The 24,263-nt window shown below is 36.9% G+C and overlaps 1 protein-coding gene across 1 annotated transcript in view; it reads left to right on the top strand.

Annotated features, from left to right (window-relative positions):
- The first annotated feature begins 1,086 nt into the window (after window positions 1-1,086).
- Window positions 1,087-24,263, top strand: part of LOC134753530 (homeobox protein PKNOX2-like) — a 48,681-nt gene continuing 25,504 nt past the window's right edge. The window contains exon 1 of the mRNA XM_063689440.1: window positions 1,087-1,899. The gene's annotated coding sequence lies outside the window, so the exon portion shown is untranslated. The remainder of the gene's footprint in view (window positions 1,900-24,263) is intronic.

The raw sequence follows: 24,263 nt of genomic DNA, 5'->3' as shown, positions 1-24,263 counted from the left end.
TCGAAAAATAACGGACGGAAATTAGGGTTGCCAGGGTAAATTTAGATTTTATCTGGACTTTTTAAACATAATTATCTAAATTTTCACAGCTATTACGATTTATATTCAGTAAGAGAAAGTTGTTTTAAACACATTGTAGTCACAATAATAGGAATTTTAACACGTTAACGTTAAAATATAAGTGTAATATTTTTTGTATTTTTTATGTATTTTAAAGGCTTTTGTTCGCTTGCAATACTAGCCTGACGTGTTGCATTCTGAAACTGGATTTTTGTTACAACAAAAAAAAATTAACGTTTTAAACCTTAAACCATTTCTAAACACATTCTGAGTTATAACATACTTGATATTTGATAGATTTATTTTGTTTGGTACGAAATAAGAAACCGTTCTGAAACCTAACCTGCCTGTGACAAAAACATAAACATGGCGCTGCATTGGAAAATATTTAAGAAAAATATACAATTACATTATTATTACAATGGAAATTGTTTTATAATACTAAATGAACAATATAGTTTTTCTGTTCGTTGAAAATTCGTCATAAGTTGCGTTTCTGTCATAACATGATTTTTTGAATATTTATTTTACTACTTTTATTACGAAATGTTGGCATACATGATATCGATTACACGATAATTAATCGTGTCATAATCGGTCATAATCAAGTATCATAGAAATATAAAATTGATGACTGTGATTTTCCAATTTAATTTAGAAGCCGGTACTTACCGGTAATGCGCTAAATAACATTGATGCAATTTTATCGGGTCTCAAAGTTATCTGAAGTAATTAAAGATTTTAACATAATCAGCCTATTTATCAATTGATTGCGTAATCAGAAGGTAATAGATTTTCGTTCGCTCGTTAATTGAAAACCTGTAATCTTTTTCAGATAAGAATCATCCGATTAACCTGTATCAAAGCCATCAAAGGCCAAGTAAGGAGGCAACGTATTAATTTTTATAGTAAGTTTCGTGATAGGTCGTAGATTATACTATAGTCAGTAAATAAAGATTCGTAGTCCTAATTTTGAACACGGTAAGTATTAGAAAACTTATAGGCACTGGGCAAAAATAAATAAAACAACCTTTTTATCGTGAGCATCAGCGAACGAGTTTTCAAAGAGAGCAAAGCCTTAACTTGATTATTAATCAAACTGCAGTGAGACTGCACCAGATTAATGCAGTCGAGATGAACGTCTGAAAAAAATAGACACGAATAAAATAAGAAAAAGTAGGAGGCGCTCTCACGACAGATATTGAGTGGTGGGACGGGCTTAGCCTGCGCAGAGACGAATTATTAGGACATAAAGACACATTTCATTGCGTCAATCTGTTGTATGATGAACAATTTCAACCGGCGACCTTATTTTAAGAAATAGTTGTGAATTAACGCTATTAAAACGAGTTTAAGAGCCTTCATGAGCGTTTAATTACGCAAACGTTACGCCGCTGGGCGTGACATCACAAATCAGCTCGTTCGGGTTGAAGACAACACGTCGGGCACCCATCCTTTTCTTTCGCTATGTTTAGAAAGGGAAGGCGATAGCCGGCAGGCCGGTGCTGATCGTATTCTGTCGAGGGTGTCGCCATTTTCGTTTTGACGAATATTGACAGCACGGCAGACAGACAGTGGCTCGAACGTCGACGGAGCGTCTGCCACTATTTTTATTTTGATAGTGAATCACATAACGTGCTCGTGTTGTATTTGTAATAAAAAGCTGTTTATTTAATACTATCTCGCGTGACTGGTGATTGATAAATGACTGTTTGAGATTTTTGGTGCTAACCTCCTTTTTTAGCTTAGTGTTTTTAAGAACTGCAAGACTGTAATCGATATGTGCAAGATGTGCAGATGACTCCACAGTCCCAAGCGACACCGTGTTGTTTTCTTCTGGTAAGTGAGCCCTATTAAGACCTCAATTTTGTATTCTATGCTTATTAAAAACGTCAATGCATATATTACGATTGATATTTCGGAAAATACAATTGTTGGCCGAGCTCAAAGTTGGCTCGTGTTGTATATTAACATTGCAAAATGGCAGAGATCCTTTGTTGCGGTAGCTCCAGTTTGTTTACGAACTGTCACGGGCAGTACACGGCCTAAGATATATTGCCTGGGCTGGCGACTATGCGTGGGCCTTTACCGCGAAGGAAACTCGACCTTATATTTCGCGTATAAGGTATGAATTTCCTTAGCATAGATCGCGGTAACGGCCCGTAGAATTAATTTATCACACGCCGCGCTTGACAAGTTGAAAACATAAATTCGACCTTGCCGCTCCACGTGGTTTGAAGACATTTACGCTTTCTTTTCTTTATCCGATTATTTTTATTTCGGAATAATCGTATATAATTATCGATTTTTAACCTATTTCCGTTATGTTGGCACAAGATTGTATTTTTTTTATGAAAAATGTCCCGGTCAATGCCCGGTCAAGATTGACATTATTGACATACGTCATTTACGTCAATCATTACCTAAAATTTCATTCCTTACTTACTATGATATTTGTAAATATTACTAAAGAAAAATTTAAATTACCACATGGTTTGGATTATTTTCTGAATTTATTAAATGGTGCAACTGGGACAAGCTTTCTTCAAGCAAGAGGATGAAAAGTTTTGACGTGGTATTTTTTTCCTATTTTGTATAAATAATAAATAAATAAATATTACAGGACATTATTACACAAATGGACTTAGTCCCACGGTAAGCTCAATAAAGCTTGTGTTGTGGGTACTTAGACTACGATTTATATAATATATAAATTCTGAAATACGTAGAAAACACCCATGACTCAGGAACAAATATCTGTGCTCATCACTGAATAAATGCCCTTACCAGGATTTGAACCCAGGACCATCGGCTTCACAGGTAGGGTCACTACTCACTAGGCCAGACACTAGGCTACTCACTAGGTCTTCAACTATTTACCTACATGATGATGATGATGTATTCCTGTTATCCCTCATTAGGGACATAGGGCTCGCAGAAGAATCCTCCATTTGTCACGATCTTGAGCGGCTACTTCCAGCTCTTTCCAGTCGAGTCCAGTTGAGCCAGCCTCTTTCTACCTAACTTTTTACCTACATGTTTTACATCAAATGATTTATTGTTATCAGTAAGGTTGTGATTGTGTTTGTGATTAACATAGCCTGGCCAGAGTTAGTATTGTACTTTTCTAAAACAATCTTTTTTAAATTTTTATTCACCAACAATAGCTTAAACTAAACTAAACTAAAACAAATGAATGGCTGAGACAACAGAGCAAGGTCAATGATGTTATAAAACGCGTAGCCAATTTGAAGTGGGAATGGGCTGGTCATATAGCGCGGAAGACTGATTCATGGAGCAAGCGACTGCTCGAGTAACGACCGTGGGGGGAAGAGCGTCCTCAAAGTAGACACCAGATGCATTGGGACGACGACATCAAGAAGACTGCGGGGAAACAGTGGCTCCAGGTCGCACAGAACCGCGACGAATGGCGCAAAATGAAGGAGGCCTACACCCAAAGGGTAGAAAAAGGCTAAAGAGAGAGAGAGAGAGCTTAAACTAAATGTTCGCTGGCTGTAATGCTAACTGCTAACAATAAGTACTTATGTATAACGAAAACTTGTGATAGCAGGGGAAAATATGACCTAAGAAAACCTATTACGTTTTGTTATGTTGTATCATTATATCAACATAAATATGAATCATAATAACTACCATAATTTCACGGATTTTACTTACGTGATATTTTTTAAACATATAATGTGGTTGCAGCGCTAAATGTGCTTTGAAGGATTTGCCACACTGGATGCGTTCAGCGTGCAGCGGTCAGGTCAAACTTCAACTTCAAAGGTTGCTGTCAATGTTGTTCATACATAATGCGGGTTTGACCTGACCGCTGACCGCAGAACGCATCCAGTGTGGCAAATCCTTAAAACTCCACTATATGTCAGTTGCATAATTGTTGTTCTTATAGTTTTAGCACTATTATATTATCATCACACTTGCGCAGTAAGCATGCTATTTCATGCATGTGCAGCGGGACCTTAAATCCATTTTACTTCCTTGGGAGTTATAGCTTTTTTAGGGTTCCATACCCAAAGGGTAAAAACGGGAGCCTATTACTAAGACTCCACTTTCTGTCTGTCTGTCCGTCTGTCACCAGGCTGTATCTTATGAACTGTGACACTTGAATTTTTCACAGATGATTTATTTCTGTTGCTGCTAAAACAACAAATACTAAAATCAGAATAAAATAAATATTTAAGTGGGGCTCCCATACAACAAACGTGATTTTGGTGAAGGAAAACATCATGAGGAAACCGGACTAATCCCAATAAGGCCTAGTTTCCCCTCTGGGTTGAAAGGTCAGATGGCAGTCGCTTTCGTAAAAACTAGTGCCTACGCCAATTCTTAGGATTAGTTGTTAAACGGACGCAGTGGGACACAAAATACGCTATACATTACAATACAATACAATACTCTTTATTGCATACCTCACATAGTTTACAATAAATGCAATAATTTCGTACATTAACTTCTGGTACAGTCGGCGTCAAAAGCAACCGATCAGACTACGCGTCAAAAGTATCTAGAGTCAGACCAAGATAACTCTGCAGCGATTTTGATAGCACATACTGTGCAAGTGTTTTTTTGCACGTCATAATTTCATAGAAGTTTCCCTAGACTTATATTGACCGGGATATGGACCGTGATTACCTTTTGTATTGTTTTCGAGCTCCCGATATTTCGACGCAGTTACATGCATCCTGTTCACGGGCAACCCCCGTGTCCCGGGCATACCGGGGGTTATTATCCCGGTCAATATAAGTCTAGTGAAACTAACCGTGAATCATTCAAAATTGTACATAGAAGTTTGACGACTGACTCTACCATTCGCGAATAACTTACCAAAAATAGATATCTATAAGTAGAGCAATTAGACGGTAACATATACTTTTGAACGCGAAGTATAGAAATATAGGTATATATCGGTTGGCCTAAAGCAAAAAAAGACTTTGAATTTTTTTAGTAGGTACAATAACATGTCTGTCCTGGCGCTCGCCGGCCGCTACCGCGCTATTTAGCGTATTCTCTACGATAACACAATAAAAAAAATAGGTGTCATAATAACATCACTCCGATGAAAATTTTTATAATGAATAAAACACAAAAATAAACAAATAATAATGATTTAAACACAAAAATATTGACATTTTCGACTCACGGCAGGCAGTATTTAGGAGGCAGGTTCTTAGGGTTCTCGGCCATCATCACACTTCTCAATAATAGTACGCAATTTGACATGTAATTATTAAGTATTTGCGAAATGTTGTAATCTCATCTTATGACAATAAAACCTTCCTCGTCTCAAACCGAGACATCGCCATTTTCTGAATCAGAGGCAGATGACTTTTAAATCCACATGCTTTTTAGGATTCTATTACTAAGACTCCGCTGTCCGTCCGTCTGTCTGTCCGTCTGTCTGTCTGTCACCAAGCTGTATCTCTTGAACCGTGATAGCTAGACAGTTGAAATTTTCACAGATGATTTATTTCTGTTGCCGCTATAACAACAAATACTAAAAAGTACGGAACCCTCGGTGCGCGAGGCCGACTCGCACTTGGCCTGTTTTTATGATTGGCGGATTGACATAGACAAAGCCGTAACCGTGAATGATCGAGCGAGCGCGAAGACTTTGTTTCAGTTTGTGAAAAAATGCTGTTATATGTCCGACTGTTAGCCTCTACAGATTTTTTTTGATCAATTCTTCAGAATTTTTGTGAGCAGGTTCGATAATAGGGTAGTTAACACATGTTGCATTTTATAACTAAATCTAGTTAAATAAATAGAAAATGAGCAATTTATCACAATAAATTGGAAACTTAAAAAATATATGGGAATAATAAAAAAATACAAGACCTCAGTTTCAAAAAAAAAAATCTTTTTTTAAACTTTCTAATAGGTAAAAAATAACGGTACCATTCGATTCCTTTCATTTTATTTAAAAAAATATTGTTTAGCCACAATATACATTAACTCAACATTTCACCGACAAAATCGCAATTTACTTGTTTTCCATACATCGAAACGGCTTCTAGAAGCAAAGTGACATAGTGATTTCACGATGTGTCGCCATTTTGTAAGAGCGTTTGCTCAGTAAAGTGGCGATGCCAGACTTTGACCATCATTTGTGACATTTATATTGCTATAAGACAATGGGTCCCATACAGATATTTGATCCTCAAAACAAACCTGATCGACTGATACCATAAAAAAAATGTCAACTACCCTATTGTATAGAATTATAGAGATTTTGCCAACCCCATTAACTTCTATGCGGACGAAAACGCGGGCAGAGGCTAGTATTTAGTCTAACGACCATTTTTGCGTAGGCACCTTACAAGATCAAATAAATAACAACACTTACTCCTAATATACACTGGAACCCATAACTTGCCCAGGAAAGTTATTAAAATTTAGCCATATCTTTCCACTCCAATTATACAGCCAGGCAAGAGTACTCTCAAAACCAAACCGACACATATCTTCCAAAAACCCAATAAATATAAGCTTTTTTAGTTTCAAGCAGGTTCGAGGCGTCACTTGTCTGTAATGGGGGTCCTTTCCCGCCTTTTTCGCTGTCAAAGTCTTTTCGCGGGCGAAATTCCGTTTCGTTTCTGCTGATTTTTGGATAATAATTTTAATATTGTTCCTCGGTTAGCCACGTTCCTTTGTTTCAACACAAAGGAGTTAAGTTTGCGTTTAGTTGTTTAAGGAATGATATATGTGTTATCTTTACGTTTAGTACACCAAACGAAGACCAAACATTGCCAATCGGGGGTAATAATTCGTGTATAAGCCAATTTTGGCATAGTTGTAGGGAATGGTGTATTAAGGTGGGTGGGGGTGAAGCTAAAGGGGTGTTAAAGGCCCCCTTTTATAGCTTTTCGTAAATAACTATTAAACGGTGACCCATAGCAAAAAATAGTCTTGTACGTAAATAATCTATATAAAATTTCCTACAAAATAGATACACAGGTTGTCGCAAAAATACCACATCAAACGTACACTGACATAGGAGTATAGGACACCTAAGATAATCCGAACTGGCACCGTCAGTGATAAAAACCGGCCAAGTGCGAGTCAGACTCGCGCACGAAGGGTTCCGTACCATTACGCAAAAAACGGCAAAAAAATCAGGTTTGTTGTATGGGAGCCCCACTTAAATATTGATTTTATTCTGTTTTTAGTATTTGTTGTTATAGCGGCAACAGAAATATATCATCTGAAAATGTCAACTGTCTAGCTATCACGGTTCATGAGATACAGCCTGGTGACAGACGGACAGACAGCGGAGTCTTAGTAATAGGGTCCCGTTTTATCCTTTGGGTACGGAACCCTAAAAAGTGTTATACATAAATACAACTAATTAAAAGATAACCGTTCATTTTCGCATCGCTATTTTTTAAAATGGGTTAAAGGGTTATCATTTTAGCGGTTTTTGTATGTTTGTTTTGTATTCTTATTATAGCATGTATGCCAAGCTACTAAATTGATTTAAATGAATGCAAAGGGCTCTTCTGCATTAAATAGACTACAATTTTCAGAATCTCAAATAGCAAAATCCGCGCAAAACGGGATTATTATAAATTGTTTACTTTTTTCTTGAACTTACAGCCTTATTATTACGCTATTTTCTGACAACTTGAATATAGAATAGAATGACGTAACGTAACTGTCGGCCCATAAAAAAACACGACTCGTAAAGATATAGGGGAAATGATTTTTCGTTTCGTATAGTTCCGGTTTCCCATGGGATATACCAGGTAGCAAAGTCACGTCATTATGACGCATAAATGCTACCTGGAAGCTGTACTGAGCAACACCATGCCCGAAAAACTAACCTTTAAGCATAGCCGCATAGCCGGCTAAGTTCCTTATGGTTCATGTGCATAAGGAACTTTTCTGATGGAAATTCCATCACTAATATGCATGAAAGAATGCAACGGATAAGTAACGCAGATATCGTCTTTTTCAATTTTTCAGTTTAAACTACCTGTCAATACATTGTCAATAATCTATAGCTTAACATAATCGTTTAAAGACTCAGGACTCAGCAGCCAGTATAAAAAAAAACTCCAAAAAGGAACTGTTAAATAAACAAAGACGCTACTCAAACGCACTGGCCAAAAAGAAAAGCGAGGGAAAGCCGCTGCAGGCGGAAGCGGTTCGGAATTCAAATTTGAAATTGGATCGGGGTGCTGACGCGGCGACGCGGCACCCTAGCAGTGCGGGCTTGTTGCGACGGTTTTCGCGTGCCGTGCCGTTACGACGAACAGTCGAATTCATAAATATGTATAAATTTTTTCGCCTTCTTGCAATGGGTTAAGGTAAAGAAATGTATACATATTTATAAACTCCTGTACATAATTATGTTCGTGCAAGCTAGTATTTCCGGTATATTAAGTCTTATCGGAGATCGGAAGACATAAGACGTTAAACCAATTAAAATCTTTAAAAACGCAAAAACAATTGAAATTAGCCCTTTTAACAACCGTCAAATACATAATATTAGAATACATATATGTACCTATGTATGTAGTTCCAATAATGATGTCTCTTGTACACCACCATCGTTGCTACAATGGAGCAAGTATAGTTTGTCAAAGGACTGTCTCATTTCAAACACAGACAGTGATAGTCATACTATCTTCGTCTTACACTAGTACTAGCACCCAAAAAAAAGGATGAGTATAGTTTTTTTGGTTCTTATTTACTGCCAATTTGGTTTGATCAACTACATAATAGTTACTAAAGGGAAAAGTATGAAAAGTAACTTGCGGGAATTTTAGACGGTATTAATCTTAAAAGGGTTCGTTGGTTTACGTCATATTGTAAGGACAATATGAGTGATAAAAATTCTGTATCGTCAGGTTGTATAAGTACTGAATGAGGCTACGTTACGAACATAATGCAGCTCTGACACCCCCGAACACATGTCATACGTTCGCGTCAGAGGTGTGTGGAGTGGACATAAAGAGTTTTTGTTCGTTTAATGCTGTATTCGAACAAGTGTGAACAGGGATAATATGTGGTTCACAACTACCTCATTTAAATATCGCAATGTCGGTGTAGTAACACTCAAAATGTAGTAAGAGCCTGTTCACACATTGATTACACATGGATTGGTGTTTGCGAATTCATATATATTTGCTACTTGCGTTTACGTAGTAGGAAATGTATGAACTTACACTAAATAAATACAACAACAACAATTTACAATGCGTAAATAGATCCTAAGTGTCCTAATGAACACTAAAAATATAAACAGATAATTCTATTTACCAAGATAGCAGAAACAAAAGACCAATCTAAAACTGGCCATTAGATGGAGTTTCATATTCATTCATATTCATATATTTATTGATAAAGCTAATTACACGTACAGAGTCATCATCATCATCATTGGCCACATCATCTGTTGTAGATGCTTGTTGCGGCGCTTGTGGGTTTATGGGGTCCTGCATCGCCGTTGATGGCTGTAAAGTCCTATCGCAGCGCGGCATTTCTTGCCACATCGATCGCACACAAAACGCGAGTCCGCAGGAGGTGGTAGAGCACGACGAAGACTTTTCTGCTTAAGGTTCTCCAGCCAGTCATCGTCGTGCTTTGATGTTCCGACCTTAATGTCGTGACGCCATTCCGGTCTCATTTCAGCACGTTTCTCCCAACTGTCGGTCCGAATGCCAAAACTGTCCATGTCCCGCTTACAGGAGTCCTTAAACCGTAGAGCTGGACGCCCAACAGGTCTTTTTACGTCCGCTATCTGACCCAGCATAACTTGGCGTGGTAGGTTACACGTACAGAGTACATAAAATAAAATTACAAATGTAAACATCATCACTTCAATCGTTTAAACTTAAAAACAAATCAAAATATTTTAACTAACTCAAAAAAAACTAAAGTAATCAAAATATTTTATGTGATTTATTTTCCAATGTGACCCCTGTCAAACTAAAACAATGTTCATTGGTCGTGTACAATGTGTTAATAGCACGTGCACGTCAGCACAAAACGAAAAACTCGATAATTTTTAAAATGAAAGGCAAAAGTCAAAACTTTGCTTGCACCAAATTTTTAATCTTGAAGTTTCTTGAACAGACTTAAATATGAAATAAAACTATGAAAACAGATTATATCGCATATATTTGACGGGACTCTATATACGCGATATAATCCGTTTTCATAGTTTTAAATCATGAGTAACTATCGCGGTAAACGAAGACAATATTATAGACTTAAATAAATGAAACATTTTAGGAACATCTACCAATCAACTAAAAACCTTAAAAACAAGAGTAAACGATCGAAAACCCACCGTTAGATAGACAGTAAAAAAATATAAAAAAAGTTCATTATTGTTATACGTCAGCACAAAAACAAAAAACGCAATCAGTTTCAAAATGAAAGGCAGAAGTCAAAATCTTGCTTGCGCCAGACACGATCGCGGCGAGTCAATATTTGAGCAGATGTGCCGGGGAGGCGAAAATGTTATTTTTATGCGACCTACATGGAAATGTCGTGGGGGTGCGCCGTGTCGATACTGTTGTCGATGTTTAGGGGTGGGATTTATGAGAAGCACAGCCAACTTAATACTTTGCAGTTGCATGCTTGGCAGTGCTCATTCGTTGCATAGCGCACTAACGTGAGTATGAGCAATCGAAATGGCTTATCCAGTAACGGACAGTTGGAATAAAAATCCCTACATGTGGGTAATAGAACTAAAATTGGATGTCATATACTAGACCAACCTAGAATAACCAAGGCGTTAACGCCATATTTATATAAAATAGCCATCAAGTTATTCATGTCTATTTTATTTCAATTATAGTGTACATAACGGGCAACTGTTAACTGTCCGTTACTTTATAAACATTGATAATATCAAACTAGACCTTAATTTTACGCTCCTTGCTTTTTCCTCCGCCTTATAAATTAAAAAATTCAAAATTATTTATTGCGTAAGACACACTTTGTTTATAATGTGAGTGTGATGTGTGTGTGTGTGTTGTTTGATTATAGTAATTTGAGTATTTTTTATAATAACTCAAGTAAAATCTCGGGAAACACTATTTGGAAGAGTGAAACTACTGATGAAGATTACAACATGATTTATTGTTTTTTTTTTAATCATAAATGTTTATTTCAAAACATGGTGATGGTTTTAAAGTCTTTTTAGTCAAACTTTATATCGACATCGATATTATCGACGCAACTATCGTCGTCCCCGCCCTACGAACCCTTTCCCCGCCTCGAATTTGTATCTTAATGCCGCGCTTCTCTATTATTTAACGAATATTATCATAAATTCGCCGGCCAGATGCTTGCCTTATCCCTCTGTTTTTATTTTTCTACAAATGGAATATAAGTTTTTTTGGACAATGCCGTTTTGGGGTGGCCAGTGTTTTGAGTGTAAGGGTATTTTATTAGAAATGGTCATAGACATAGTATACTTATACAAGTAGTTATAGACATGAAACCGAGCGACAAGAGGTAATAGAAAGACATATACATGTATTCACAGTTTCATGTATGGCAGCATAATCCTTTTTCTCTTTCACTCTTATGAATTTCGGTATTTCGCCATCGCCTCCTTGCTATGATGCCATAACCCGACCATGAAAAGCCCGGTCGGTGATAAGGACAAAGCATCTATTTTCTCTTTCCTTTTATAGGAATCGCAATAAGACTATCTTTCTCTATCAAAGAGTGTCAGGCCTCTATACTGCTCGCTTCGAATATCGTCGCTATACATACTCAACCTCATTTCTGCAACAATCATTTGATGGAAATGTCGCATTTCTTATATTCGGAATACGGGTGTTTTTGTCATCAAATGAGTGTTGCAGATACGAGGTTGAGTAAGTATAGCGGCGATATGGTCCCTATGACAATTCATGTTTATATGGAGTAGCTGTAACGTAAGTTGAATGTTTTGGATGTTTTTAAAAATATAATTGTGTCTTCTATTATTAAATTAGATGTTTTTAAAAGTATAGTATAGCCCTTTATGGAAGTGAAACGTGGACAATGACCCTAAGAGATAGAAAGAGAATGGAAGCATTTGAAATGTGGTGCTGGAGGCGAATGGAAGGCATTAGTTGGAGAGACAGGATAACGAATGAGGAGGTGCTAAGAAGAGTGAGTGAAAGAAGAGCTATTCTGAACACTATTGCAAATAGACGCGGGAAAATGATTGGACACTTAATACGACACGACTACTTCTTTAAAACTATCCTGGAGGGGCGGATAGGAAGGAAGCGGGGTAGAGGAAAACCCAGACGCAGCTTTTTAGATCAAGTGAAAGAAAAAGTAGGGGTCGTGTCGTATCAAAAAGTCAAAGAGCTGGCGCGGGATAGGGAAAGCTGGAAGATACTCCACCGACAAGAGAATAACTCTTAAGTTAATGATGATGAAAAATATTAAAGGAAAATAGCATTTTGAAACAACATGCAACTAGTTTCCGACCTCGCCCCAACGAGGTGCGAGCTCGTCTGATTGGACGAATAAACAGACAGACATACACTATAACTAGTTTACGTACGCCGTCATAATTAGGAGCATTACGATACATTAACTTTTTAGGCGGTGGCGCAATTGAAAAAACCGGACAAGTGCGAGTCAGACTCACCCACCGAGGGTTCCGTACTTTTTAGTATTTGTTGTTATAGCGGCAACAGAAATACATCATTTGTGAAAATTTCAACTGTCTAGCTATCACGGTTCATGAGATACAGCCTGGTGACAGACAGACAGACAAACAGTGGAGTCTTAGTAATAGGGTCCCGTTTTTACCCTTTGGGTACGGAACCCTAAAAACGGTCGTTCTGGCGAGTAAAGTTACCTACATAATTTTCTTATTGAATTTTCCTATTCGCGATTTTATAAGATGGTTCTATCATCATCTTCCTCGCGTTATTCCGGCATTTTGCCACGGCTCATGGGAGCCTGGGGTCCGCTTGGCAACTAATCCTAAGAATTGACTAGTTTTTACGAAAGCGACTGCCATCTGACCTTCCAACCCAGAGGGGGAACTAGGCATTGTTAGAATCAGTCCGGTTTCCTCACGATGTTTTCCTTCTCCGAAAAGCGACTGGTAAACATCAAATGATATTTCGTACATAAGTTCCGAAAAACTCATTGGTGCGAGCCGGGGTTTGAACCCGCGACCTCCGGATTGAAAGTCGCACGCTCTTACCGCTAGGTCACCAGCGCTTCCACTTCACATGAGATGGTTCCATATTATTCCATAATTTAAGTCCAACTTAAACTTTCCAGTCAAAAACTGCTAACTAGTATAGATTTTAGATTCTTTTTACATAAGTAGTGCCCATAGTGCCATAGTACAAGCTTTGCTTAGTTTGGGGCTAGGTCGATCTGTCCGTCTGTCTGTCACCTGGTCACCAGGCTGTATCTCATGAACCGTGATAGCTAGACAGTTGAAATTTTCACAGATGATGTATTTCTGTTGCCGCTTTAATAACAAAATACTAAAAAGTACGGAACCCACGGCGGGCGAGTCCGACTCGCGCTTGTCCGTTTTTTTTTTTAGTTTGTACCACACGGCGACCACACGCTTCGTTACGTTCACTTAGCACCTACATCCAGTTTGGGCGATAATAGTAATGTAATTGAAGAAGGAATTCCTTTTATTTCACGGGTAATTACTAATTAGTTTTCCTGTAGGTGCAGGAAGATAAAGATCTATCCGAATGCGATGTAAAATAGTCTTAAATATTTAATATGAAGGCACATTATTTTTAATTGCAAAGACAAGATCAACCGATGGTAAACTAAAATTAAAAAAAAAATATATCAATAAGCTTATGAAAAAAAAATGAAAAAAGTTTATTGTGCAAATTTGAGTATACAATAAATCACGGCCCTGTGTCCTGAGCTAGGAAATCCTGTGTTACAGGACCCAGTTTCGTTATACTAGTTTCTTAATCTAGGTATATATTGGTACAAATTGTACAGAGAGTTACTTTGAAACTTACAGATAGCTGTGCATACTTTAACATATATTTCGGACAATCCATGAACTTGAGAACTTGAGTCGGACTCTCGTTCCATTGGTTCCGTACATTGCACATTTTCTTAACAATTTTTTTTTATGTGAAACGTGAGTGAAATGTCTTTAAAAATCCATAGGCGGAGGCAAAAAGTAGGTAATTAAGTCTGACTCACGCTTGACTGCACATTTCTAATTTAATAGTTTAGTAGGTAGGTACCAGTAATGTAAAGTACCTACTTATACAGGGTGGCAAAAAAATAAGTGCATTCCTGTTGCCAGAGAGGTTTTGGGATTATACTGAGCAACTTTTACTATGGGACCAACCACGAAATCGCGAAAAAAAATTTACCCTCCCATAGAAAATGGACCAGCCGAAATGTATGAAACAGCCAAAATTTTGTTCCCGATTTCGGGGTTGGTCCCATAGTAAAAGTTGCTCAGTATAATTCCAAAACCTCCCTGGCAACGGGAATGCATTTATTTTTTAGATACCGTGTAGATGGTTAGGAACGGTCATCATATAGATACGTTTTTAGGGTTGCGTACCCAAAGGGTAAAAACGGGACCCTATTACTAAGACTCCGCTGTCCGTCTGTCCGTCTGTCTGTCTGTCTCTCACCAGGCTGTATCTCATGAACCGTGATAGCTAGATAGTTGAAATTTTCACAGATGATGTATTTCTGTTGCCGCTATAACAACAAATACTAAAAACAGAATAATATAAATATTGAAATGGGGCACCCATACAATAAACGTGATTTTTTTACTGTTTTTTTCCGTAATGGTACGGAACCCTTCGTGCGCGAGTCCGACTCGCGCTTGGCCGGTTTTATTTTTTACCATAAACGTGACATAAACAATATACTTTTAGGTATAATCATAGAGTAACTTATACTAGAGCGGTACTGTCATAGTAAATTTTGTAACCCCAGTAAATTCACTGCCATCGGTCGACACACTTTAAAACTATAAATAAATATTTAAAAAATACGATAAAATGTATTTAAATATGGATAAATCATTTTTTTTTTGCATTAATTATTTTTATGATTTTGACCCATGTTCTTTCACTGATATGCGTTAAAATTGTTAAATAACAAACGAAACCGTCAACGCCATCTATACGACAGTTGGCCAAAGCTAGTAGCGCCCTCTGAACGAGAATCAAATTTTCTTGATTTTCGAGGCACGTTTTTTCCTTAGACTGTATCCATCTATTACGGAGTTATATCTATCTTTGGTATAATTTATAGTTTTTTCTACCTTAACGGTAGATCTTACTATCTATTCTTTCCTTTATGTCTCTTTCTTTTTGTCTGTTACCTTCCGTGATTATTTCTCACTTGATGGTCTCATCGGAAGATCAGCGCTGGAAGTCGCCAGCAACATGCTGTGGGGCCATTTCGTGACGCTTTAATTTCACTATGTTCTTTTTATGTATGTCCATTGTCTGTATGTTTATAAATAAAAACTTTTTTTTTTAATTTATTGAATAAGGAAGCAAATTACAGTTTTTTAGATCATTACAAGACCCATCGTAGGCAAAACCTTATGGAGGTTTGTGTGCCGATGGGGAGTTCGAGAATAACATAAAGAAAAACAATATTATATCCTATATCTTATCATATATCCTATATCATCATAAATATGATTCTTAGTATACATAGCTTGTGTCGTTAGTTTCCACTATTCTATTCTAGTGTACCTAATAGTGACCTTACCATAAATAATCTACCACACTCGAACGTAGCAACAAAGATAGATATAACTCCGTAAAAGATGTATACAGTCTAAGGAAAAAACGTGTCTCGAAAATCACGAAAATTTGATTCTCGATCAGATGGCGTAACAGATACTACCTTTGGCCTACTCTCGTATAGAGGGCGTTGACGGTTTCGTTTGCTATTCAACAATTTTAACGCACATCAGTGAAAGAACATATATCAAAATCATATAAAAAAAAATTATGCAAATAAAATAAAAAAACCATATTATTTAAATACATTTTGTCGTATTACTAGTAGTAGTAGTAAACTCTTTATTGTACAAATATACATATTAAAAATTACATGGTACAAATAATAAGATGTACAAAGGCGTCGTAAGGTGTCGTATTTTTATAAATCTTCATTTTTAGTTTTAAAGTGTGTCGATAGATGGCAGTGAATTTACTGTGGTTACAACATTTACTATGACAGTACCGCTCTATTCTATTATATCCTCTTTGGTAGCAATAAACATGAACCTATAACTATCATTACCAGCGTGCCAAGAACGTATTAGCATAAAAAGAACATAATACGTGATGAGGTTACTGCTCACATGTGTTTATCACTATAAAAGGATCGGCGGACGGGCATGATTTCATTCTAAGGGTCATTTGATATAAAGTCGTAATTTATTGACTTACATACATACATTTGTGACGTTTTTAACCAAAAGGTACCACATTGTCGCTAGTCGATAAGGTTGATTTCAAATTGAAGCTATATGGAAATAGCGCCTTATTGACAACCGACAATAAGTACCCTTTTGGTTGAGAATGCCACATTTATTTACACTTCGTTTATTCATAACCTTCATGAATAACCTTACAATCCTTTGTCTCGAAACTTAGAACGTAATATTGAGACTTGTGAAATAAAACTATGAAAACGGATTATATCGCGTACCTATATTGAATTAATAGTACATCCAGACGTTTCGAACCCTTTACAGCGTTCGTGGTGGCAAACTATGAAAACGGATAATATATTGAATTTATAATACATCATTCATAGTTTTATTTCATGAGTAACTATCGCGGTAACCGAAGACAATATTATTGAGACTTGTCTTAATCTTTTCGTATTATAGACAACTGGGAATTATCCTTTCCCAGTTGTCCCCAACCTGTGCAGCGTGTTAACCGTTAATTCCGAAAGTCTAGGGTTCGAATCCTGGCCCGTTAGTGCCAATGAGTTTTTCAGAACTTTGTACGGAAATATCATTTGATATTTTACCAATAGGTTTTCGGTAAAGGAAAACATCTTAAGAAAACCTGAATACGCGAAGAAATTCAAAAGGTGTGTGTGAATGTGAAGTCCTCAACCCGCTTGGGGTCAGCGTGGGGACTATAGCCCAAAGCCTAATTCCTCTCGTGCTTGAGGCCAGCTGTGGGACATGGGACAGTGTAGACTTCAGCCTACTCATTTTAATTTTGACCTTATGTTAGAACCTTTCCTAACTACACCCACTTTAATACGCACAAAATAAATTAAAATCAAGACTCGTTCGAACTTCGAACTGCGAATTCGATCAATTAAGTCAATTATTTCCGAACTGGAGAGCGTAGACAATTACTGAATCTTTTTCAGATCGTGCCGACGTTTCTGCCAATAGTGTTGCCAAGTGCCAGGAGCCGATTCGAACCAAATATTGACGTATTTCGCTTGTACATATGGGTAGTCGGATCAAGCTGACTCTCCATGCCATTTTCAATGACAAAGTGTGACAATATCATCATCATCATCATATATTTAAGAGTTTACTCTTGTCGGTGGAGCGATTTCCATATGTGTAGGTCCTCTTCAGCCTTCTCCTTGACAGCCTCTGATACGACACGACGTTGAGTTTTTCCTTTACTTGATCTATGTATGTTCTCCTTGGTCTCCCCCTCCGTCTCCTTGCCTCAACTCTCCTTTCAATTATGTTTTTGATAAATTCGTCGTGTCGTAGCAGGTGTCCAAGCCTTGTCTCTTCTATTTTCTATGGTTCTCAACAAACTCCTCTTCTCTCTTACCATGCGTAAAACCTCTTCATTTGTCACACAAACAACAATACCATCATTCATGTCAAATTTCTATGATATGACAATCATAAATGACACTCGCTCACTTTGTTCTATTTAAGTCACGCAAGCTTAGACGGAATCTTAAGAGCTACCGAAATCTTAGGGCCGATACAGACTGACTGCAACCCGACTACAATTTATATGGGAACTGCCAACTGCAACGTCGGCGTGCAGTTTCCATACAAGTAGCAGTCGGGTTGCAGTCTGTATCTGTACCGGCCCTAAGCAAGTAAAACTTAAGGCGGTTCCCTGAGCCAGAAGGCGAAAAATCTCCTTATGTGATCATGTCTTTCTAAGAGGCGTTAATATTACTGGACGGGGAAAAAATATATGTAGTTTTTTTACTATATTATCTTTAATAACATAGCTTCCGATATATGAATTATGACACTTCGCTCGATACAATTAATTCCCAAAGTAACCTCTAACTCGGACTTAATCAAACTTTACTCGGTTATTTATTATGAGATACTATAAGCAAAAAAAAAAAGAAAAACAATCTTAACTTAAATAGTAATTTCATAGCTTTCGAATTTCGATATTGTAAGGTAACGTTTTTAAAATAAATAAAAATCGATAAAATTCGATCAAAATTGACACTTGGCGCGCATGATCTTTCCCGTTCTTTCTTGCGAAATGTGACAGTGACAGCGGCAAACCGATGGAACAGCCTTAAAAAAGATATTTGTTTATAAAACTTGATAATCGCTCTTATACTGGTCTACTCGAACCTTCGACTTGCACTGGCCTCGATTTGGAATACTTCCTCACTCTGCCGTTTGACAAAAGTGGTGATTAAAGTCAAGTGGGTTTTGAAAGACTGACACCCTGTTAGTTTGCCATTTTTTTGCCGCTTTAAATAAGTTCTCAATTCTTTGGGATCCTGTTATATAATATTGACTGATTTCTTGAAGGTTTTTTTGATAAAATCTTATGTTTCCAAAGCCATAGTTTAAGGTCTGGACTGACTAACAGGGGTTGCCATATTTTTGCCGCTTTAAAAAAGTTCACATTGCTTTGGGATCCTGTTTTTATGTAATTGACTGATTTCTCAAAGATTGATTTGATTTAATTTTCTTATGTTTCGAATGTGTTAGGTAAGTATAAGTTGCACATTGTGATCAAATCAGGCTCTAAGCTAAGGGAATAAAGAAATATATAACTATTACTCTTCAAATATTACAAGGCTAACCTGTAATGATTTGGATATTTATTTTTTAATCGATTGTTTTGGCTATCATCCTACACGGTTTCACCATAAATTCTCTACTTAGACACGGTGGCTAAACAATAAAGTGCATTCGCGTTGCCAGGGAGGCTTTGGGATTATACTGAGCAACTTTTACTATGGGACCAACCCCGAAATCGCGAAAAAAAATTTGGCTGTTTCATACATTTTGGCTGGTCCATTTTCTATGGGAGGGTAATTTTTTTTTCGCGATTTCGTGGTTGGTCCCATAGTAAAAGTTGCTCAGTATAATCCCAAAACCTCCCTGGCAACGGAAATGCACTTCTTTCTATCCACCCAGTATAATATTAGAATAGTTAAAGATGGCAGACTAAATTTCTCCACATCGCCACGTCTTTCATAAAGATTTTATAAATTCCATATTACAATATATTGTCCATGGTGTATGCAGAAATATTAAATGCAAATAATAAGAATAGCTGCAAAAATGCATGCTTCAGATTGTACTGTATGGTTCGTTTGAACCCTTTGAATACTAATAGGTAAAGATTAACTAATAATCGCAGCTCAATGAAGACTCTCTAAACATAACACCTAAAGAGCACTTACCCCCTGGCGCAAGAGAAAAATGGGTGACCTGGAAGTCTTTAAATAGATTAAGATCAGGAGTGGGCCGATCCAAAGACAACCTTGTGAAATGGGGAATCAACCCGGGACAAAGTGATGTACTATGCGAATGTGGCGACCTACAACAACGCAACATATGATGCAGTGTTCCCTGTGTCCAACTACGTGCACTACAGAAGACCTGATAAGAGCTACCCCCGGGTAGAGGTGGCAAGATATTGGCAAAATATTATTTAGTTTTAATCCCTTCACACGATAAGAAGAAGAATAATAACCAGAACTCGGATTCTAGCGGGTATATAATTCATTGACTGGTATTCGAGTTACTATATTGATAATTAGCTTAATGTTATATATATATATATATATATATATAAATATATATTGATAATTAGCTTAATGTTATATGTATATCTCACGATAGTTTAATTTTGATTATATTGATAACTAGCGACCCGCCCCGGCTTCGCACGGGTAGTTCATCTAATTTACACAAAACCTTTACAAATTATACATATAAACCTCCCTATTGAATCACTCACGTTGCGTAGTTTTAAAAATCTAAGCATACATAGGGACAGACGGACGGACAGACAGCGGAAAGCGACTCTGTAGTGAAGAGAGAATAAGAATGGTTAAACGCGTTTCAAGAGTAAGTCTTCATTAGCTGCACACTTCTACGTTAGTTCATTGCATAATAAGTTATCAATATTACACTTAAAACGAAATTAATGAGCAAAAACACAATAAAATATTCTCTAGATTAATTCGCCATTTTGAAGTTCAACTGGAAATCCCAGTTTCCAACTGTTTATGTAGAAACAAAACGCTAAACGAAACCACAGATTAAGCAAACTATCGACAAACGCACGTACTTCATAAGCTAAAGACAACGCTTCTTTCAATAAATTCCGCATTTTCCCTAGTCTATGGTATACGTGTATTGTAAATATTCAAAATTCGAACGGATCGAGCTCGCACGTTCGGAATCTAAATGGCTAACTTATCTGTTTCACCGTGTTCGTAGTGTTGCTAGGGTGGCGACAAATATCTAATATCGATAAATAATAAATATCGATAATTTGTGTGAAAATGTTTGTCTGCTCAGATTTAGATTCTATAGTTGGTCAAACCAAATTGGTAAAAAAAATCCTTTTCTTTTCGGTGCTAGTACTAGTGTAGACAAAGATAGTATGATTCTCTCTGTCTATGTTTGAAATGAGACAGTCCTTTGACAAACTATAATGACTTTTTGGATCACGAATCACGAATATCACGCTTAACGTGATAAAATTGAATGCGGATTTTGAGTCTGCATTATCCGTATACTACGCGTACATATATTCGAGTCTCCGATATGGTGTGGTCTTATGGGGAGCCAGCACTGACGCTCACGACCTCTTTGTCCTGCAAAAGAAATGTATACGAATCCTGGCAAATATACGGATCCCAAATAGTTGCCGTCCCTTTTTCAGACAATATGAGCTACTTACACTTCCGGCAATATACATAATGGAGGCCGTTATCTTCGCTAGAAAAAACCCCGATCTATTTGAAGCTAAACTGGATACATACAAAACTAGAAGCCAGTATAGAAACAAACTAAAAATACCTAACTCAAAATTAGCCATCTATAGAAACGGGCCCCATTTTATGTGTATCCAAGTAGTAAACAAAATACCCGATGAGATCAAGTTGGAACCAAATGACAAACAGTTTCACAAAAAATTAAAAACTTTTCTCATACAGAAATGTTACTACTCAGTGGAGGAGCTTTTAAATGAGGAAACCTAGTCGCTGTAAGAGAAATTTACTATTAAGCATAGCAATTAAGCAAATATTGACATCGAATTTTTTATTGTAATTATTTATACCTCATACATATACAAAAAATCTCTCTAACCAATTATTAATAATAGCATGCATGGCCTGTAAATGAAATTTAAATGTAATTTAGTAATAAGCTAGATATAAGACAATTTGTGTGCCCTGACAGGGTGTCATGGAAGCTTCCTGTATAACTTCAATAACATCTCATGTACATGACTTTTACAAATAAACATCTTATCTTATCTTATCTTATCTTAAGTTAACATTGGTGAATAGAATAGGTACTTAAGAGTCCCCAGCAAGCTCGGCCGAATTTCACCTTCCTATACAAACGGAGTTTCGTTCTCATTTTAAAACTACGTTTAAGATTGTAATGAAACTTTTCACATACAATGACATGAGGTATATCTATGCCTGTAATTAGTTTATATAGCTCCAGCTTATTAAAAAAACGAAATAGAGTAAAAACAAGTTTTGTATGAACAAATTAAATCCGCTGTATTTTTTTAACTATGGTATCTGAAGCTACATAAACTAATTTCAGGCATAGATATACCTTATCCTATTGTAAGTACAAAGTTTCAGAGCAATCTAGCTAGTCGTTTCAAAATGAGAGCGTAACTACGTTTGTAATGTATGGAGAACCGAGCTTGCTGCGGACTCTTAACTGCAAAATGAGCCGGGATTTTCAAAACTACTTGTCAGAAATTATATCGTAATGTATTAATATGTGCAAGTTAACCACGGAGTGGGAGCCCCACGAGTCTAAACGGGGATCCGGCAGACCTCGTCGGCGATGGCGGGATAACTTGGACTCCTTTTTGAGAGGCTGGCCAGATATAGCACTAAACAGAGACGAGTGGAAAAAGGCCTCCCCCCTTTGCCCAGCAGTGGGACACAGTGGACTTTGAATAATAATAATTAATATCGATACGATCAGTACATCACTACAGCATCTCCAGAAGAATGTAAAGTGTGCGTTTCTTCGCTGCAGAAACATTCTCTATTTGAAGCAATACTCGAGAATATTTCTGGTAAATTCTCCTGTTTGTGTTGGAGAATGAAAAGTTGTAAATGTTTTGACGTGACTTATAAAGACGACGACGGTGACGGTGACGTGTTTTAGTAGACAATGCATACTGGATATAACTATTAAATAAAAAAATAAAAAAGCCCCCTACGCTAATACAAACATATACAAAAAAAAAACCATTTTATGTCAAAAATGCCTTAAATTATATTTTGGAAAAGAGCTGATACTCTGGCGTACTTCCTTTTTGGCGAAATTTATTTCGCCAAATTTCACTTGGCAACCAACTTTTCGCCAAAGTTTCATTTGGCAAACCAATAGTTGGCATAACCTTACTGAGAACAGAATAGAAATAATTTATTCGTTAGCACACACAAATAGAAAGTTATACAAAACAGAAAACTATAAATAAAAAGAAAAAACCGGCCATGTGCGAGTCGGACTCACGCACGAATGGTTCCGTACCATTACGCAAAAAACGGCAAAAAAATCACGTTTGTTGTATGGGAGCCCCACTTAAATATTTATTTTATTATATTTTTTGTATTTGTTGTTATAGCGGCAATCACGGTTCATGAGATACAGCCTGGTGACAGACAAACAGACGGACCGGACAGACGGACAGTGAAGTCTTAGTAATAGGGTCCCGTTTTTACCCTTTGGGTACGGAACCCTAAAAAGTGCCACGAAATGGTCTCACCTCAGCATGTTGCTGCAATTATAATTGGTTCCCCGCGATACAGGCACTGCCTAGTGCGAAGACCCCTGGAATATCTGTAACCTTTAGCTGAAAATAAATGATCTTTATTCTTTATTCTTTATGTTGTACTTCGCAACCATTTCATTTCCCAACCCCATACTTGCGAAATGAGAATAACGTACTAGGTTGCGTTAGGTTAGGTTGGATTATAAAAAGAAAAATTGCTATCACGTAAAAAAACCGTATCGAAATCGGTCCATCCGTTGATGAGTGTTAGATACAAAATACAGTAAATATCTATCGTTAAATTTAAATAATCACAATTATTCAGCAGTGGCGCTGGTACTGATACATGGCCGGATGGCCGTAAATGTGAAGACAAGACAGAAAAAGGCCTAGCCACCAGCCATGTTAAGACAAAAGCTTAATTATTAAAACAAACGCCAATAATCACCCCTTGTTTGTCAGAAATCGTTCGGGAGTAATAAGGGTTGTTATTCTTTACGCCAACCCCTGCTTTAGTGTAACCAGCATAACGGGCACCAGAAAAGTGACGGGTACGTCACGTTAATTGTAGATTGTTAACCAAGGGATGAAATGATGCCTTTCACCCGAGTTAAACACACTACTTTTCATTCCGAATACGGAAAACGTTTAAAAATTATGACCAAGTATAATGCTACTTACTTTCAAATACTTTCAATTGACCATTTAGGTAAAAGTATCGTTATTTATGAAATGGGGAGTTAAATATCAGACTCGAAATTGTATAACAAATCCATTTAAATCCAAATTTCAATTGCTTAGCGTAAAAAAATGTAAAAATCTTACTTGGAAAGTAAAATAGTCTCTAGTGCAGAAATGTATCACTTTCTGCGCACTTTTTAGAGAAATGATATGATATGATTTATTTATCTCACAATATACAATTGCACTTAAAATTACACATGGTAGATTCTTAGGAATTTATATTGTGATTGT

Source organism: Cydia strobilella, chromosome 27 (assembly GCF_947568885.1).
Source record: "Cydia strobilella chromosome 27, ilCydStro3.1, whole genome shotgun sequence".
Classification (NCBI taxonomy): domain Eukaryota; kingdom Metazoa; phylum Arthropoda; class Insecta; order Lepidoptera; family Tortricidae; genus Cydia; species Cydia strobilella.
The sequence above is the reverse complement of the archived record's forward strand: the minus strand, read 5'-3'. Positions and strand labels throughout refer to the sequence as shown.